The sequence below is a fragment of the Desmodus rotundus genome, chromosome 4, assembly GCF_022682495.2.
Source record: "Desmodus rotundus isolate HL8 chromosome 4, HLdesRot8A.1, whole genome shotgun sequence".
Lineage (NCBI taxonomy): Eukaryota > Metazoa > Chordata > Mammalia > Chiroptera > Phyllostomidae > Desmodus > Desmodus rotundus.
In genome coordinates this window covers 36177227-36196544 of record NC_071390.1, presented here as the reverse complement: position 1 = coordinate 36196544, position 19318 = coordinate 36177227, and the positions used below count along the sequence as shown (strand labels likewise).

The 19318-nt window shown below is 41.0% G+C and overlaps 1 long non-coding RNA gene across 1 annotated transcript in view; it reads left to right on the top strand.

The window, feature by feature from the left end:
• Positions 1–11306, top strand: part of LOC139440845 (uncharacterized) — a 191488-nt gene extending 180182 nt beyond the window's left edge. The window contains exon 3 of the long non-coding RNA XR_011651108.1: positions 10878–11306. This is a non-coding gene — a long non-coding RNA (uncharacterized lncRNA). The remainder of the gene's footprint in view (positions 1–10877) is intronic.
• Positions 11307–19318: the final 8012 nt, after the last annotated feature.

Here is a 19318-nt window from a genome sequence, read left to right as displayed (position 1 = left end):
TTTGTCTTTTACATTTCTCAGTCAGATTTTCCTTTTCAACGATTCCTTCTCTTTCTGTTTGCCTCTCTCTTTCCCTCCATCTTAAGCCTGATGAGAAACCCAAATGAGTTTGTCACAGGGATGCTCCCAGTGGTGACAATGGACAGATGTTGGAGAGTAAGGAATCCACCAAGGCTCAGAAGCTCTCAGCAAAGGGCTTTCAGACTTTTACCCCTGCCCCTCCTCCCGCCTATATTAGCACCCAATGCATCTTAGACCACGAGGAAGGCATGAATTATGCTTTCAGCAAGCCATTGTTCCCAGGCCTAACTTCTGGGGTCTTGGTCCTGACATTTTGAGGACATGTCTCTTGCTCTGTGTCTGTGTTGCAGGCTATACAATCTCTTCTACAACTGTACCTAAGAGTTTTCTATTTATATCTCCTTAAGATCTTCCAGGAACATTCCTGACTATGACATACAACTGTCTTTTTCATCCTTTTGTTTTCACTTTCAGGGACGTGCATTAAAGGCAAGTCACAATCTCTTCACTCTGCCTGTCTAAAATGTAATGAGTTATCCTTATAATGAATTATTCTTTATTATAATGAATTTAACTGGAGAAAGAACTCACCACTCACAGTCACTCTCATTTTCCTGACAATTTTTTGAGATTTTGCCATAAAGAAAAGAGACCTTATTGCTGTGCAGTGGTCAAAACAGAGCTAACATTAAAAACTAATTACTTCTAATTTTTAATAGCTGCACAACATTTCATATGCATTTACCGAGTTTAGTGACCAGCACCAAACTGACAGACAGTTGTTTCAGTCTTTTACTCTCATAAACAATAATGAAATGAACGTTTCTTATGTATGCTATCTATGTATGTGTTCGTGTACCTGTAGGAGTACTTGGACATTGAATTTCTGAGATAGAGGGACTATAACTTTATAACTTTGAAATTACCTTCCACAGAGTTGCACCAATCACTGTCCCACCACTGATGTCTGTCTGATATGGACTAGTCCTCATATCTTGCTAATGCAATGAAGTATCATACTAGTTTATCTTTGCCATTCTGATGGGTGAAGATGGAATATCACTGTGGTTTTAATTTGCATTTCTCTAGTGGTCAGTGAGATTGGACATCATTTCATATGTTTAAGAACATTTTATTTTCCTATGAACTATTTATTTCTTTATCTTTTCCAATTTTTTCCCATCACATTTTTATTTTCTCATATTTACTTATATTTAATCAATTGAGAAAATGAATCTGCTATCTATGATATATGATGCAAATACTTTTTCTTAGATGTCCATTTAACATTATTTGTGCTGTTTTTTCTTGCAGATTAAAGATTTATATCAATAAATATATTGATAGTTTTTTGATTTCTGGATTTTTATGTCATACCTAGAAAAACCTTTCTCTCTCTCACACTTACCTCTCTAATTTCTTTCTTTTTCTACTTAAAAAAAATGCTTAATGAATGAAGTCCATTTTCCCCAGTGATAATTATGAATGCCACTGTTATTATGTACTAAATATGTATTTATATCTACTTCTCACTATGCTTTAGTCCATTAATTGGTCTATTTTAATTACTATCTTTTTATAACTTGCTATCTGATAGGACTAGCCCTAACTCATTACTCTTCTATTTCATAATTTTTGTGGCCATTATTGCTTCCTAATTTTCCATATGAATTTAGCATAAGCATATCTGTTCTAAAAAGAAATTCTGAAAGTATTTTTTATTTTGTGTTATTTTATTTTTCAAATGCAGTATACAGTCAGTATTATTCTGTATTAGTTTCAGAGTTTTAGGTGTACAGCATAGTGGGTAGATAATTATATATTTTACAAAGTGTTCTCCCAAACCTGAAGGTATTTTGATCATGATTAAATTACAGTAAAGGATATCATAAATACATTTATGATGAATCATTCCCAAAACATGGTATTTTCATTTGTTAAGTCATATTTTATATCACTCACTACCATTTAAAAATGTTCTTCACACAAATCTTGCAGATTTCTTGTTGAAGACTAGTTTTTATTTATTTCATAGGTTTGTTGTCTTTTTCTCTTTGATATTTTGAAAGATATCTTTTCTTCCCTTATAAAATTTAACTTGCTGGGATTTGTATATATAAAACTTATTGTTTTATATGTCAAATTTATATTCAGTATTTAGTATTTTCCATGAAAGACCAATGGCCCCAAGTAACAGCAGTATGAAAAGTCACTCAGGGAGTGGGAGGAAAAGGATACAGACATTTTTTGCCAACTCATATTAATATCAGCTTTCTCATTTCCACCTTGAGTCTTAAAAGGTATTATTTTAGGATCAAGGAAAGAAAATTCAGACAGGGACCATACTTGACAAACTGAATTTATGATTGGTTCCAAAGGTTATAGATAAAATTATAGATGATAGCTCAAAAATTGGAAAAATTAATGCAATGTGCTTAGCCTTGAATTTCAGGTCTCCTCTTGGAGGATATAGCTGTCTGATTGACTCACCTCGTAATGCTCCTGAGCATCACTACATGGCCTCCCATACCAGTCATGGCCATCTCCACCCTGTGACTACACACCACCACTGCCTGCCATGCCTACAGAGTCAAAGTTCCATACTACTACTTATGACCCCTTGCCTGGAAGGCCATCCTGCTATGTCTTGTCAACTCTAAATCTTACCTTCTCGTTGAAGGCAATGTCTCCTCTATGAAGCAGTCATGTGCTATCACTGTCTATAGTCTTCTCTCTGACATTACTTATTAATAGAAGCATTTGTCTCTAAATAATTGCCATATTTTGAAGTCAGGCATCTCAGTCTTCAAGTTCTAGCTATGCCACTTACTGATTCTATCATCTTAGATAAGTTCATTACCTTCTCAGAGCCTCAGTTTTCTCCTATGTACGGTAACAATAATAGTAGGTAACCCATTTCTCACCCATGGTTATTATCAGAATGAATAGACTGAAGTAATAACCAAACATCAAATATCAAGTGTAAGGAACCACAGACTAAAACATCACTCCACAAGGAGAAAGAAACAGAGCCCTTTCCTCTTGTTCTAGAAGGGATTACAAAAGAGGGAAGAAAGAGAAGAGTAGCTGATCTCTTGTTATTCAGCTGATATGGTCAGTCAGGCAGAAGGTTGTCCTATCCTGCTGGCATATCAAACAGGCTGTATCGCAAGTGCCAACACAAACAGATAATGAGTGTCTGCCCACATTCCATGTTGAGGAGTCTGAGGACCCATCTGGGTAGGGAGAGCAGATGGCCGCACTCAGCAATGGCTGCATGAGCATGAGAAGCAGAATTAATGCCACGTGTCTGTTTTCTGCCCTCAGCTTTGGGGATGCCATCGTGGGAAAGCAAGGAGTTGACCTGCTACCACTATCGACCCAGTGATTTTTCCTCCAGTTTTTTCTGTTGCCATCGGGCTGATCGTGTCTTAAATTGGATTTGAGTTACATTTATTCTTTCAGTATCTGATTAGAAATACAGGGCCACCCCTTTGGGCACACTTCAGTCAGGTAAACAATGATCTATTGTTCTTACATTGTGCAGGGCACTCTGTGCTGGGGGCATAGGAAAGCCAAAAGCATTTATTGAATACCTCCTTCATGTTAGGCACTATGTCCGGCACCTGTGAGCCTCTTCATTTCATCTTCAAAAAACTCCGCGAAGCAGGTATCACTCTGCCCATTTTACAGATGAGGAAACTGAAATTATTGAAGTCAAATGTGTTGCTGTTTATTATTTTTTATTTTTTATTGTTGTTCAATTACAGTTGTCCCCATTTTTCTCCTATTACTCTCCCCTGACCTACCCACTACCCACCTCCCACATTCAATCTTCCCTCCACCCCCATTGTCTTTGTCCATGGGTCCTTTATACATGTTCCTTAACTTGACCCTCCCCCTTCTTTCTCCTGTATCATGTGCCACCCTCAAGGGGCCTCTGAGTGTGCCATCCCCACCCACCCACTGCACACTCAAAGAAGCTCATTGATTGTTGGGGCAGCTGCCATACAAATCCTCTACCTGCTAATAACACAGTGATCCCACAGCCTGAAACTATTCAGATATTCTAATTAGGAGTCTTAGTAATCTTTGTCTTCACATAGGAGAGAGAGACTGTCAGCCAAGCACAAATCCTGGGCACTTTACAAGATTCCCCGATGATCTAAATTTATACTACAGGAGCTGCTAACAGTTATTTTATTTATGGCACTCTGGATCTCAATTCCCTTAGTTTCATCACTCCCAATTAAGCTCATGTAAGCTCACAAGGAATCATTACACAATTTAATGACAGAGTATTTTGAATTAATTATATGCCGACATTTTATTACATATTTTAGTTGCCTCACTAACATTGGAGCTGCTTTTTATAGATGCACAAATGAGGGTAGCTATGTTATTGAAGTTCCATTTCTGAGAATTATCCCCTACTTAAGGTAAAATGTACATGTTTCATATGTGTATTTTTAGAATTCCATGATTTAACATGACCAACTTACTGTCAGCAAATATTTAACTGGAAGAGAAGCCTGCATATCTTTACCTCATAAAGCTGAGTGGCCTGAATAAATTAAAGTATATTCAGACATTTATTAATTACTTTCCTATGCTAGTTATTGGTGATGGATGAGGTTAAAGGTAGATCATCATTCTTCAATGGCCATAACTACATTTGAGGCGGGGAGGTTATTAAGGCTCTCAAAAAACAGAGGGATTTATATTTTAGCTGGAGTTAATACGTGATGAATCAAGTTAGAAAAATACTCAGCTCTCCCTGAGGCAAATGAGGTTACCATGACCTCTTCTGAGTTGCTAAGTGTTTCCTAAAAGTATAATTTTATGTAACATTTTATTATATTTTACTCCCAGAGTTCTTTTCTCTCAATATTGTGAAAGCAGGTTTCCCTATTCCTTCTATGCTCTCCCCTCCAGCCCCATTTCTGGGGTCTAATCCCATATCTCAAGTATCCATTGTTCTCATACTCTCTACCTCTACTCCCAAACTACCTATCTCCTACCTCCAGCCTTCCCATCCTCTACCACTCACAGTTTCCCATCCTCTACTATACATTCCCCCACTTCCACCATCCCAGCCTCACCCCTCAAGTTCCAACACCCTAGCCTCCCCAACTTTCACCACTCAACCTCCCTACCCTCCACTCTCCCCAGCCATTCCATCTTCTATTACCCCAAGTTTATCCCCTTCCACCACCCATAGACTCCCCAACCTCCACCACTTCCAGCCTCCCCAGTCTTCACCCCTCAGGCTTCACTCTCATAGCTTCCTCACCCTCCACCCCAATCTGCCTACCCTCCACCTTCCCCACAGCTTCCCCACACTCCGCCAACCCCAGATTCCAGCCCTTCACTCCCTATGCTTCCCTACCCTTCACCCCCCAGATTCCCTGCCTGCTTTCCTGGAACTACTTCACCGAGGTTCAACTTTCATGCATCCTCATGCCACCATCAAAACTTACCTGCCTTATATCTTATTCTATCAGGGTTCTCCTTTCTAATAGAAAATCTTATCACCAAGTTAATACTAAGTATAGATGGCTGATGATAGGTAAATATGTTACATTTCAACAAGTACTTTTAAATAAAAAATATACACTGATTGAATGAAATATAATACTTGGTTTAGAGGAAAGCAAAAGTAGACAAAGGGTCAGCTGTCTTGTCCTTCTCTCTTACTTTTTTCTAGTTGAAATGATCATGCAATGAAGTCATCCACTCAGTCTTGGCTTCAAATGAATTTATTTGACTCTTAAAAATTAAATCTACCTTGAAAGGACAATGGTCAACTACCAGTGAGCTTGTTTGAAAGAATGTGCTGCCAATTCTATAGATAAATTCCAAAAGAGATAGCTGCTTTAATTGAAAGAGCATAGACTTTGGCACACTTGGACCAATACGAGCTCAAATCTAAGCTTGCCAGTGGCTAATATCACAAAACTTAGCAAATATTTCCAACTCTCAGATTCCCCATATGCATAAAGGAGATAAAATCACCTACCTTATAGATTAAATAGATCAGATTAAAGGGCAGATAGAATATTTTAAACAAAGGTAGCATCTTAAATAAGTGTAAAGTTTCCCAAGAGTGAACCTTCTATTTCACAATTACTTCCTTGTGTGTTCATTTACACAATTAAAAAGTGATATTCTTTATAGCTCTGCCTCCTGCAGGTGACCAAAGATCAATATGTTGGCAATCTATCACTTAACTGCACATAAAAAAAATCATAAACTCATCTGAAACCCTCCATAGAGCAAAACGGCTGGTCTGTGGAATTTTTTGAGCCTACCGATGTCATATATTGGGGCTGGAGGGTAGCAAAGAGAATGTCGCCTGCAGCACTAGAATGCCTACCTTCTAGCTCTGCGAATTGAGAAACGGGCAGTCCTAGGCCTTCAAGTAGGAACCATACTCTTTATAAAGATGGCTCAGTGTCAGATTACTGTGATCTCTGCTTGTGCTCAGTGAACAATTTAAGCTTGGAGCTTTTGGATACATTTTCAGTGACCGTATGGGGACTAACATCTCCTAAAGACTTTATGTGTAAGTGTTGGGGTGGAGGGAATGGAGGGCTGCTTTTCCAAGGCATAGTCCTCCTCTGCCATGGTACTATTTGAAGAGTTTACTTGTAGTCAGTGAATTCTGTTTGAATTCCATTTCACCCCCTTGTAATTTAGGGTCAAGTACTGAGAATTCTTAAAACTCAGTTTCCACATTGGGAGAGTAACTATCTCATCATGGGCTGTTATGAAAATGACAGATTGATTAGGAATTTGGAGGACAAAATGAACCTGTTTAAAGAAGGGAGTACAGTCCCTGGCACATAATAAGAACTCAGCAAATTCTGTTTTCCTTCTTTCATCTAGCCCTAATCACATACTCAAAATTGATTTTATCTTTAGCTAAGTAAATTTCCATCTATTGATATAATTTTACAAGTTACAAGAAATTCCCAGAAAAGCAAATAGTCCAAAAAAACCATGACCAATTTATTGATTCCTTCCAACATAGCCTTATCTGACTCACTCATTTCATGTAAAGCATATGTCCCCTCCTGAGGGACATCTTCCCTGACCATCCTATCCAAAGTAGCCCCCTCCATAGCACTCTTTATCCTCTTCTTCTGCTTATTTCTTACAGTACTTATCACTGCTTGAAATTATATTATACCTGTTTTTGTTGATTCCCTGCCTCCCACACTGAGATGTTTTCCCTGTGCAATTTAGCATCTCCAAGACAGCGCAGGTCTGGGGATTGGTGGTTTGACAGTACTTCCCTCGGTGTGAAAGAAGTCAATCAGACACAAGATGAGAAATTGCCAGAGGTTTTTTTCACTTTTTTTTCTCCAATGTCATTTTTTTTCTGCACTAGTGAGAGTCCAGGAAAAGGTGCTGGCTGGTTGGATTTTATTATCACTTTGCAGTCACAGTACTCAATAGTTCTCCATAAGACAGACCACAGCCAGCATGTCACTGTTATCACAGCAGACAGGAGATAGATGTTTACCAAAAAGAAAGAACAAAAATAACAAAGTGGGTAGGGAGAAAGACTGCTTCCATGTTGTAATTTGAGAGGTACCACAAGCTACCTGTTTCAAAATATCAGTCTTAAGTATTTGTTTGATATTTGACCATTAGTGTCATTTCACTTCCAGGAAGAGATTGTCTCCAGAAGTCTCCCTTGCTTGAGAAGGCAGGAAGGGCACATTAAGCTTGGATTTGCTAGCTGTTGCCATAGCAACTGTAAGCAAGGCCCTGGGGGCAATGAAACATCCGGCAGGTAAGATTTGATGAGGAAGAAAAGGGACAGAGTAAATAGAGGCTAGCCAAGGTGGCACCATAATTGATAGCCCTGGGTAGCCGTGGGGCAGTCATCTATAAAATAAAAAATTACTACTTGTTTTAGCCAGATACAATCTGAAATTTCTCCATCACAAAGTTAGGCATTATTTACCTTAAAATGGTTAGTTTTTACAAAAAGTCAAACGTGCAAATGAAAGTTTCCAATGCAAAAACAAATCTTATAAACATAATATCTTAGAGCAGGGAGAATTCTTAAAGGTCTTCCAATTCTATCCCCTTCTCTCACAAAAGAGCGCTGAGAGCCAGAGAGGTTAATTATGTCCTCTAACCGCCTAATGACTCTGTCATTTCTAATTATTGCTAGGAAAAATCCCAGGAATTCCCAGTGCCCTCCATTTGTGTGCACGGAAAAATCATTTTGCATATCAGCAGGAAATGTCAGCACCAAGGCCAAGGGTGTTTAATTTGTTCATAATAAAAATAATAAGACCTGACATGTATTGAGTACTTATAATGTGCCAGGCATGGGGCTAAATGCTTTACAACCTGTATCTCACTTGACCTCCAAATAGTCCTGTAAGATTTGTTTATCCCATTTTACAGATGAGAACATCAGAGTTGGAAGAAGCTAGGTGACTTGTTTACCATCAAGCAACTAGAAAGGGACAGACTCAGGGTCTGACTCAACTCATCACTTCTTACAGTAATATTAAATCATATCTCTTGGCCATTTCCATGTCTCACTTCCCTATAAGAAAACCAGGGATCAATAATCAGCTATACTCATGAGCTTAATGCTTCCCTCTGATAGCCAAAGCCATCCCCAAAGAAAATGATCCAGTTATCACCAACTAACCATATTCTCTAAGAATCTACTTTTTAAAAAATATTTTTGATAATAAATGTAAATCATGTTCAATATGCAACATTTTAAAACACAGGCAAAGATAAAGGAGAAAATTAAAATCTGTAATTATACCAAAAATCACATGCAGGGAAATCTATTTTTTCTTCTATTTTAAAGACTACCGTACTTGTATTTCTTGCAAAAATCAGCATAACCTTTCTACATGTGTCATTTAGCTGTAGGGAAATTCAAGTAGTGAACAACCACCATCAAAGATTATTTACTCTTTAGATCATTCGTGTACTCAACTGAGATCTATTGCTTGAATGTCTACTCTGTACCAGGTGCTATGCCACTTGCTGGAGCTCCCTGATGGTTTAAGGCAGGCCCTGTTCCTGGCCTCATGGAACCCAGAGCCTAATTCTCTAAAAGTGTTCAGTGCATTTCACCTTAACTAGCCTCAAAAGATGCAGACACTTTTAGTCCATGTGCCCAATTGAAATAATTATTTTCATCATGATAGATGGAGGGCTGATATAATGACAAGTCTCATAGCCTTGTGACTGACACAGAACAATAAAACATTATTTAAAATTGTGGGTCTGATACCATATCATGGCAAGCATAACTCACAAGCTGGGATTTTAGGGATTTACCACTTTAAGATTCCTCCTATCCAGGGCATAAATATTCCCTTGAAACTAAACTGGTAGATTTACATGTAGAGGGATTAGTAATGGGCTCCTGTACTTGGAATTCCTATAACATAGACAAAATTTGCCATTAGTTAAACACTGCAGAGGTTGATTGAAATGTGTGACTAATACTCATTATAAATAACACATGATGGGGTCTACTCTCCTAAGAACAATTTTTTACTGGAGTGAGACTTCAGGAAGCCTAAAACCTGTGGGAAGGGAGGAGACACTTCATCAGTCAGCCAGGAGCTCTGTCTCAGGTTTCTATTTCTGCTATAACAAATTGACATAAGTTTATTGGCTTAAACCAATACACATTTATTCTCTTATAGTTCTAGAGGTCAGAAGTCTACAATGGGTCTTCAGGACTGTGTTCCACCCGGAGGCTGTAGCAGAGAATCTCTTCTTGCCTTTTCCAGCTTCTAGAGGCTGCCCACATTCCATGGCTCCTGGCTCCAGTCACTCTGACCTCTGCTTCCATTGTCACATCCCCTTTATCAACTGTGGTCTTTCTGCATCCCTTTTACAAACACCCCTGCTGACTTTGGGTCCACTCAGCTAGTCCAGATAATTTCATCTCAAGAACCTTGATTTAATTACATCAGCAAAGTCCCTTTTACTTCTTACAAGGATCAGGGGTTAGGATGTGGATGTCTTCTGCTGGGGGTGTGGGGGAAGGAAGGAGGGGTGGGGGAAGGGTTCATTTAGCTTTCCCAGAGGCTCTAAAGATAACCTTAAGTATTTGACATCTGCGTTGAGCTTGGGCTATGTACCAAAAGGATTTGAGTCACTCCCGCACTCTTTTCTCTCTCATCTCTCCACAATCCTCCTGTCCTTCCACTCAGCGCTGTCTGGATTCAAGGTCTGAGTCATTTTTTTCGGGGCTCTTACATCTTTCCGCAGACGGCAAGACATTGGTGTCAGGGTTCCATTCCAGCTACTCTTCCTTATTTATTTCACCATAAGCACTATTAGTGCTTGAGAAGCTCAAAACTACCTTAAAAAAAGTCTTAGTCACTGAACATTTTTATTTTAGCCATTTAATTGCAAATGTGTGGTTGTTTAATTTGGGAAGATGAGATCTGATTAATTTTCAGAGGACGAATCTAAGTGTAAAGGTCTGTTCTCTCTGATATAAGGTCTATAGGTGTTTTGGTAACTGAGACAAGCCAGTGGAAGAGCATTTCAGTGTGAACTGAATCGTGCATTTGGTCAATTCCATAGGACCCAGAGGATCTAGAAAAAAACATATCATTGCTGACTTATTTTGCCTTCTGTTTTTGGTTGAAAGGACTCCTTAGCAAAGGAGTCTAAAGCAAAGATCGTTACACTGATATCATTACATGCATGTCAGTGGTGGCGGTGCCCCCACAGAAGGGAAAGCACTGAGAGCAGAGATGACAAATAGGAAGCACACGTACTTCCCTAACCATTCCTCACCTAACACAGGCGTCACAAATCAATCAAACCCTGTTCTTCCTCCACAGGTCCTGGATCTGGCCTTAAAACCCTTCCCAACTGAATGTTCCAGCCAGCTACTGCCACTAAACTAGACTTGGCAAACAAATGGAGCTCTATCTTATGTTCCTGCATTATAGAGTCAATGCCCTCCTGTTTCCAGTCATTAAGGAAAATTCCTCCTACTGCAAGCAAGCAGTAAAACACTCTGATGCCTAGAACACCACTTGGAGCTCAATTTCTGGAGCTGACAAAACCCTGAGAGAGACTGATTCGAAAGTGAAGCAGATGATTCCATCTCCCTATTTTCTGTTTGGAGACCTTGGGGTGGGGGTGAGGTTGGCCCCTACCTTACTGACTCTAGCTCCTCCTCTGGGATACTGGAGAATGGGGCTTCTTCCCCCTTTCTTTCTACAGTGCTTCTGTGCTTTGAATTCCTGCATTAAATGAGCACCCGAGCCCCCAAGTTTTGCTTTTTCTTCCTTAATTACGTGGCTCTCTTCCTCTTTCCTCAAACCGGAATCCTGCTGGGCCCCCAAGAGCACCCTCCCCAGGGAGTACTTGCCAGTATTGCCAAACTCTGGAAAGGCAAGGAGGGGGAGGAAAGACAAGCTCATCCATCTCTGTCTCTTCTTCCACCTTCTGGTTTCCACTCACAATAAGCAGCCCTAGAGGTTATCACACACCCCAGCGTGCTTTGACAGCTATTCCTCCATGAAGCCTCTGATTGCCGGGCGTGATTGCAGACTGCACTCCTACCCTCAGTTTCTCTCAGGCACCGGCTTGCTTTTACACCAGGGCTTGCTAGGGAAGAGGAAAAACCCAGGTCATTCAAACAGCTCAGTGACAGGTGAGCCAGCCACATCAGAACTTGGGAGGGGGGAAAAAACAGCATGGGCAACTCTGTGCTTGCTTTTTATTAAGAGACAATGACACAGATGAGTTCCCAAAATTTTAGCTAAGATCACAGGGAGATTTTTTGTTGTGGACCAAGGCCATCTGGAGCCTGCAAAATCCTGGGAGAGCCTGAATCAAAGGAGCAGATCTTTTCAGTCTCCTGATTTCAAGCAATGCCTTCCTCAGCTCCAGTCAATAATGCAGCTGCACGTTCTGCAGTGAAGCACATTCATCCAAGCTTCGCGTCTGAGTCGCTGCCTTCAGAGGGGGCTTTTCAGCCTGGTTACAAGCCGGCTGATTAGCCTTCCTTGCAGGGTTTCAGCTCGGGAACACCCACCTGAGAGCAAGCTCTGCAGCGGCTTGCCGAGTCACACCCCGTGCCCGGGAGGCTAGCCGGCCTCTGAGCCGGTGGTCTCCAGGCACAGCCACTGCCCATCCCCTACCCCCTCGCCCCACGCTGGAAAGGGGCCGAGACAGGGAAAGCAGCAAGCAGCCGCCGAGCCGCGAGTCCCTGCGTGGTGGAGGCTGTGAACCTCTGTCAGGGAAGCTTAAGGGGATGCTGAGTGGGCACGCTGAGAAAGACTTTCCAGGCAGGGCTATGTGTGACTCAGCAGAAGCCAGGGGCAGAGCCCTGGGGCAGGAGGGAGCACAGAGCCTCCGTCCCCGATGCTTCTGTGATTCATCGTTGGCATTTAGAAAAGCACGGATGCTAGACATCTATTTTTTTAATTAATTACTTTTTTATGTTGAGATTTTTTTTAAATAGAGAAGCACAAAAGAATATAATTAGTACATACCTTCCAGCCAAAAAGAGACCACTGTTAACATTTTGTAATGTTTGTTTCAAAACCTGTTTTAAAAATATAAGTGAAGTACATACAGCCTGAGAAGATGGATGCCTCTTTTAGCACCTTTATCTTCCTTCCTCAATCCTTCCTTCATCTCCCAGAGAGGCTACTACCAGAAAGAAATTAAAGTACTTCCTTCTAATCCTATTGCCGACTTTTACCTACACGTAAACAATACAGAGAGTATAATATTGAGGGTGCATTATTTTGTGTCTTTCTGCACTTCCATTCTGTGATCTGTTGCGGGGGGGTGGTTCCCACCCAGTGCTGTGATGTTTTGTTCTGTGTAGACGTTTGGTTCAGTCTCTGTAATAACCGTATGGCATTGGGTGCATGATTTCTGAGCCCCACCTGGTCTTAACACCCAACCAGTGGTCTTCCAGCTGCACATTAGAATCATCTGGGCCACTTTAAAAGTGCAGATGCCCAGGCCCTATTCTCAGAAGTTCTGATTTCATTAGTCTAGCGTTGGACCTGGACATTTGCCTTGGGATTCTGTGATTCCAGGAAGGGGAATTGTGGATGCTGTGCATCTCCTACTAGATTAGAACCAACTTTACATCTTCCAACAGAACTACACCAACCAAAATGAATGTGCTAGGGATACTGCCTGAAACCTGCGGATAGCTGTATGGGAAGTGGCCCTCGCAACCCGCATGTCTTACCTTGTTCCCTAGCGGAACTGGAGATGTTACTCCTGAGAGGAATATCAGGGGGATGACCCCTTCGGATAAGGAGAAAACAACCCGGGAGAGTGGAGATTGAAAGGAATCTGAATTGCCTTCTCTTTTCATCATGTCACAGCATAACAGGGAAAAAAACTACTACCAGTTAATTTTGCAAAGAATCTACCAGACAACAACCGTTCCCCCTTCCCCAGTTTTTTATTTTGCAAGGCTCAGCCTTCCCGGAGAAAAGCATTTATTAAACAGACATTTGTTGTTTTGCTAGGAAGAAAAATCATGGAAACCTGGACCCTGCCCTCTAAAAGTCACTCTGTGGGACGGAGTGCAGCCACTAAGCTGCCCTTGATGGTATCTTATAACCTTGTTCTTCCTCTTTTCCCCATTCTTTATGTCTAGCCACAAAGGGAATTACCTGGAAAGAACAGTGCAGTAAGGTGTTGTTTAACTTTCTGTTCTCTAATACACTCAACAAATATTTCCTGAGTGCTTATTAGGTGACAGCCAACGTGCTAGGTCATGGGGATCCCATTGGCCCAACTGACTGGGATATAGGCCAGTGAACAACTAACCAATACGTATGCAAGGTGCTAACCAATACAGCAGAGAAGAGCAGAGAGTGCTTCGGAAAAGCAGAGGGGGCTGGAGAGAGATAAAGCAACTTAGTTTCGGGGTCTCAGGCACACTTCCTAGAACTGCCGTTCTCAAACATACGTGTGCACAGGATCGCCTGGAGAGCTTGTTAAAACACAAACCACAGGCCCTCGCCCCATGGGTCTGATTTAGATGCAGGGTAAGGGCTGGTAATTTACACTTTCAACATTTTTCCAGGTAATAGCTGATAGTCCAGGGGCCACACTTTGGGAACCACTGTCCCAGAGGAATCAAAGTTTCAGCCTTTGCTATTCCAAGTATGGTCTGCAGACCAGCAGTATCACATGGACCTCACCTGGGAACATGTTAGAAAGGTGGGATATTAAGTCTCATGTCATCTGCTGAATCAGGGTGATACCAATGTACATTAAGGCTTGAGAAATACCTCTTTAACCGCTGGTTCTCCAATTGGAATTTAACCACTGGTTGCACATCGGAGTCATCTTGGCAATTCAAAAAGAAAAAATAGTGATGCCTAGCTTCCACACTCACAGTTTCTGGTCTTATTGGGATAGGGTGTAAAAAGCTTCCCCAGGTCGTTCAGCAAATTTTAGAATCACGTGCCTAAGCAAAATGCAGCCTGAGTAGGAGTTAGTACCACCAAAAAAGGCAGGAAGAGTGTTATGGGAAAGAGAATGTGCAAAGGCTCAGTGACAGAGAGAGCAAAGTGGGTTCAGTGAATAAAGAGTTTAGTAAGCTCAGAGTGTAGTGTCACAGAGAAAGAAGTGATGAGCTAGAGGCTAAGGGATTACAGAAGCCATTGGTGGAAGACTATCCAGAACCTAAGGCCTTTGGGTTTTCCTTGAGGGTTGGACACACTCAGTTTGCAATTTTAAAAAAAGAGATCAGTCTGTGGCCCTTCAGAAATAAGCTTGGGAGTGTGGGAACAACGTGCCTGATGTTAAATCCGGGAGCTCTTTGACTATAGAAAAGCATGTTATTTCTCCTATTGAAAATTATTCCTTTCCGAAAATGCTGCTTTTTAACTAAAGATGGGAGCAAAAGGATGGGTACAGTGACCAGTAAAAATAGTACTGAAGGGTAGCAGAATATGTCACCCTAAAATATGCCACTTTGGCATGAGGATTATTTTGAGTTGAAAGCAATTGAGAGGAATCAGATACGAGAAAAGCTCTCTGCCCTCTCCCTGTTTGCCTGAAAGTGGGACATAAATACGTAAAGGTGTCTCCTCTCCTGTCTCCACCAAGCAGGATATAAGTAAATTGCCGGAGAAGACTCTAGACCCTTATCAGCCCAGAGGCAGCACTAGGGGAATCTACTAAGATTAGTCCTTATCTGTCAATAGAGTCTCCATGTATTTGCCTTCCCATAATTTGCCACCCCTTAGAAACTCAGTCTTTTCCCCTTGTTTGGTTCCTTCTCTTAATATGTAATGCTCCTTTGTTAAGATGCTATGTAAGCCCAATTTTTAACCACCTCTCTGAGTTACTCTTCTCTGAGTCCTCCGTGTGTATGCACGATGCACATGGTAATAAACTTGCTTGTTTTTCTGTTGCTAATCTGTCTTTTCTCGGTCTAATTTATAGGGCCCCAGCCAGAAAAGCTAAAATGGGTAGGGGAAAGCTTCTTATTCCCCTCCCCTACAGTGCCAACCAATCTCATAAGACTTCATTTTGGCACTTCGGTTTCCATCATTTGGTTCAACCAATATTTACTAAACACTGTGTACCATAACCGGTGCTGGTGCTGGGGGAGCAGAATCCTGATCCCTTTGCAAAGAGTTGCAAGTTGGAGGAGTCAGACAACCAAGTGATTTTTCCAAAAAATATTTGTTTGAGTCTGGTTGAAGGTTTGACAATGCCGTTAATAGGAAGATTCTGTGCCATCCAACTCCACTTAAGCCTTCAGCTAAACCATCAAATGGTCCCATTCATGCTGCAGCTGCAGGATTCCTGAGGTCATGCCAGTGAACGCTGGGAATGCAAACAAGAGCTCAGTCTTGGCTTCTGACACCCTGTGAGCTTTGAGGAAGAACAAGTAGGCATTTATTAGGGGATGGCCCACAAAGACACCAAAGGAGAGGGGACTGAATACCCCCATGGGATTCCAGGCCAAATGCAAAAAAACTGGGGTAATCTCTGCCACCACAGCTTGTGTGACCTCATTTGCTCACTGCCTATGGAGGCAGCTGATGGCCCAGTGACAGAAGCAGGGTCCCAAGTAGAGTGGGGTTGGCAGTGGAGTTGGTACTCTATAACCCACAAGGTGAGGACTATTAGTCCAAACCAGGTTAAGGAAACAAAGACTTTGCAAAGCAAGAAGAAAATAAAGACACGTTTTGCTGGGTCCTTGGACCATTCCTCTCCAGGTGTACCCCAGAGGAAAACAGTGAAGAAAGAGCACGAGTAGAAAGGTAGATTTCCCTCGCAAAGCCTATAGAAAGCAGAAAAAAAATCAAACATATTTCTAGGTCATTCTTTGAGGAATTCAGTTCTCCCAGTAACTCATGTATTGTTCATTTGCACCTGTAATTTGACTCTGCCACCACTGCCAATGACGCTGCTTATGTTACTCAGGCATCAATCGACTCCCCCTTATACACTGGAGACTAGCACTTTTACATACTTTAGGGTAAATTAGACCAAGTTTATAGAGCAGGGTTATTCAACCTCAGACCTCTTGACACTTTGGACCATATAATGCTTTGCTGCGGGTGGCTGTCCTGTGCATTATGGCATGTTTAGTAGCATCCTTGGCCTCTGCCCAGTCGATGCTAACAGCACCCATAGTCATGCAGCTGAAAATGTCTCCAGGCATTGCCATGTGTTCCCTGGGGGCAAAATCGCCCCCAGTTGAAAAACACTGGTATAAAGGAAAGGTGGAAGGAGGTACTGATACAAATCTTTAAAGAAAACAGAAGAGGGATTGACAGTCTTTATCTCTTAGAATTAGCAGTTTCCATACATGAAAGAAGCCTCAAATGACAATGGGCTTGGGTGGGATTTTAACTTTCAACATGAAATAAAAAACCTATGTAACACTAAAAGAGCAGGCCATGTTTATAGTCAGGCTGTTCAGTCATTAGCCCAACTGTTTATTAAATTACCTCCAGGAGGCACTGTCTCAGCTTTGACTGTGCACTTAGTATTCTTAAGCCCACACACTTTCAGAATTATTTGGTTAAACAATAATGACCCAAGCTACTGCTCCTGGGAGAGAGTTAATGGTGTCACACAGTAGGTACCAAGAAAAAGAAGCATAACACAGAAGTTAGTTTCAGCTAGACTCTGAGATGAAAATGAGTTTTCACGTGTCCAAAAGGTTCAAATATTATTTTTCATTTTAATAATGCACCAAAGACTGGCTGATCCCATGGAGAAAACGTAACTGCCAACGTGAACTCAGATGTAAGCACTCAGAAGCTGAGAGATCCGTGGCGATTAGCAGCCGTCTTAATTAAGAAAAGAAGCAAACAGGTTGTGAACCACGAAAGAGCAGAAAACAAAATCCTCACAGAAGCAGGAGATGAAGGCCTGGTCTTTACACAACCCGGTAATTTACAAAAGCAAAATACAAGAACATTCTCACTACAATGTAGATTCTGTAAGGGCAGGGATTTTTTCTTCTTTGTTCACACTTTTATCTAGGCCTATATTCCCAGTGCTCAGAACAATGCTTGGAGCTGGTAGGTGCTCAATAAATATTTGTTTATGTGAATTCTGCAATTACTAATAAGGGACCTGTCACAAGAAGCATAAACCGAGTGCTGTGCAGAATGTGGGGTCCACAGAGCGATGCCAACTGTGCTAGCGTGGAGATTATTCCCTCAAAATGCTCAGAGGCCAGTGTGGATATTCCAAATGCCTCAGGAGATACCTTGAAGGGGCTCCAAATAACCAAATTTAAATAAGTGGAGAAAAATAATGGTTTGGAATTATACTATATTGAATAAAAATTAATCCATAAGTTCATACTCATGATTTAATGATGGTGATACTCAAGAGGAAAAAAAGAAATGGAGGCGTGGGGGTTGGCAAGGTGCAAAGAAGGCTTCTTTATAGAAGAATGCCAGGTCATAGATGTAAAAGGAATGATTGAATTAGAAAAATCTGCATTTTCAAACTTCAGTTTAATTATTGGGACACAGATCGTACATGTTTCTAAAATCATTGGGGGAAGTGTTGTTAGAAATTAGCATATTCAGGTAGTCTTAGACGTCACCCCACAGATTTCTTATTTATTCCAAAGGAGAAAAGTAACTACAGTGGAGATGTCGGGTGGATTCTAATCTAACCAAATGATCACACTTAGTCCCACCAACAATGGAATGTGTTGCTTGTTGTCACTCAGTGGGAAATAGATGGTGTTGCTATATAAGTTATCTACGGGTACATAATAAATACCTCAAGAACTTTGTGGATTGAAACAACAGTAACTATTTATTATTTCTCATATTTCTGTAAGGAGTATAGGAAGGTTTTGGCTAAGAAGATCTACTTTGGGGTTTCTCAGGTGGTCTCAATGAGATGTCAGCCGGAAATATAGTCATCTGAAGGCTTAAGTGGACATGGATTATCTACTTTCAAAATGCTACATGGCTTGCCAGTTGGTGTTGCAGAGTTGGTTCTTCCCCACCTGGGTCCCTGTGCAGAGCTGCTTGAGCGTCCTCTTCATATCACAGCTGGCTTCCGTAGAGCTAGGGGGTCAAAAGTTCAAGGTGGAAGTTGCACTGTCTTTATAACCTAGGTTTGGGAATCACACACCCTCACATCCACAGTATTCTGTTGTCACACAGACCGGACCTGACTCAGTGTGGGTGGCACTACACAAAGGCAGGACCACCAGGAGCTCAGGGTCACGGGGGGATATTTAGAGGGTGGCTTTCACTATCATTCATCCTGTGTTTTTTAAATCTCTCTCTCTCAGAGAGATTTAAACTCAACCTAATCCTGAGGAAATAATCAACAAATCCAGAATGCCTAACACGCTACAACACAATTATCTCAAGCTTTTTAAAAAAGCTAATAAAAGATATTTTTAAAAAGTGGGATTGTTCTCAACGAAAAGACACCAAAGATAAAAGACAGCCAAATGTAACAAATGATCCTTTATTTGACCCTGGAATGAAAAAAAAAATCTATAAAGGACATTTGGGGGACCATTGGGATAATCTCAATATAAATTGTATATTATGCAATATTATTGTATCAATATGTCCACAGAACTTTGTACAACAATGTTCGTAATAAGCAAAAACTCAGAACAGCCCAGATGATATGGATAACAAATTGTTATATATAGATAATATAATACTAATCAACAGTAAAAACTACTGACACAACCTACAACTGGAATGACCATTTCAGAAATATTACGAGAGGCAAAAAGCTAAACTAAAATATGCAGACTATATGATTCCATTTATAT